This window comes from Chiloscyllium plagiosum, unplaced genomic scaffold (assembly GCF_004010195.1).
Source record: "Chiloscyllium plagiosum isolate BGI_BamShark_2017 unplaced genomic scaffold, ASM401019v2 scaf_2149, whole genome shotgun sequence".
Classification (NCBI taxonomy): Eukaryota; Metazoa; Chordata; class Chondrichthyes; order Orectolobiformes; family Hemiscylliidae; genus Chiloscyllium; species Chiloscyllium plagiosum.
Window position 1 is genome coordinate 32094 of NW_025213498.1, and position 1568 is coordinate 33661.

Genomic DNA, 1568 nt, shown 5'->3' on the forward strand with positions numbered 1-1568 from the left:
GGTATGCCCGTGTGTATATCCGTGTGTGTGTATGCCCGCGTGTGTGCGTGTATGCCCGTGTGTGTGTATGCCCATGTGTGTGTGTATGCCCGTGTGTGTATGCCCATGTGTGTGTGTGTATGCCCGTGTGTGTATGCCCATGTGTGTGTGTGTATGCCCGTGTGTGTATGCCCATGTGTGTGTGTGTATGCCCGTGTGTGTATGCCCATGTGTGTGTGTGTATGCCCGTGTGTGTATGCCCATGTGTGTGTGTGTATGCCCGTGTGTGTATGCCCATGTGTGTGTGTGTATGCCCGTGTGTGTATGCCCATGTGTGTGTGTGTATGCCCGTGTGTGTATGCCCATGTGTGTGTGTGTATGCCCGTGTGTGTATGCCCATGTGTGTGTGTGTATGCCCGTGTGTGTATGCCCATGTGTGTGTGTGTATGCCCGTGTGTGTATGCCCATGTGTGTGTGTGTATGCCCGTGTGTGTATGCCCATGTGTGTGTGTGTATGCCCGTGTGTGTATGCCCATGTGTGTGTGTGTATGCCCGTGTGTGTATGCCCATGTGTGTGTGTGTATGCCCGTGTGTGTATGCCCATGTGTGTGTGTGTATGCCCGTGTGTGTATGCCCATGTGTGTGTGTGTGTATGCCCATGTGTTTGTGTGTATGCATGCCTTTGTGTGTGTGTATATGCCCGTGTGTGTGTGTATGCCCGTGTGTGTGTGTATGCCCGTGTGTGTGTTTGTATGCCCATGTGTGTGTGTGTGTGTGTATGCCCGTGTGTGTGTGTATGCCCGTGTGTGTGTTTGTATGCCCATGTGTGTGTGTGTATGCCCGTGTGTGTGTGTATGCCCGTGTGTGTGTTTGTATGCCCATGTGTGTGTGTGTATGCCCGTGTGTGTGTGTATGCCCGTGTGTGTGTTTGTATGCCCATGTGTGTGTGTGTATGCCCGTGTGTGTGTGTATGCCCGTGTGTGTGTTTGTATGCCCATGTGTGTGTGTGTATGCCCGTGTGTGTGTGTATGCCCGTGTGTGTGTTTGTATGCCCATGTGTGTGTGTGTATGCCCGTGTGTGTGTTTGTATGCCCATGTGTGTGTGTGTATGCCCGTGTGTGTGTTTGTATGCCCATGTGTGTGTGTGTATGCCCGTGTGTGTGTGTGTGTATGCCCGTGTGTGTGTGTATGCCCGTGTGTGTGTTTGTATGCCCATGTGTGTGTGTGTATGCCCGTGTGTGTATGCCTGTGTGTGCCTGTATGCCCATGTGTGTGTGTGTATGCCCGTGTGTGCCTGTGTGAGATTGAAGCTTGGTTCAGCAACGATGGGGAATGAGAGTTTTAGTTATTCACATTGAGAGCAGCCCATGATTTTCTGGGACAGCCACTTGTAGTTTTCAGTCAGGGTGACTGGGGTGAGTGTGCGTGATGAACGTGAAGGTATCATTAACAAAGGGATACCCTAAGCTGTCTTGGTTTGTCTCACATCTTGCCTGTCTGACTGTCTGTCTCCAGCTGACACAATTTGCTTTTTTGTATTTCCAGTAGAAAGTTTCACCAACTCCTCTTCTTTCCCCCATAACCATCTC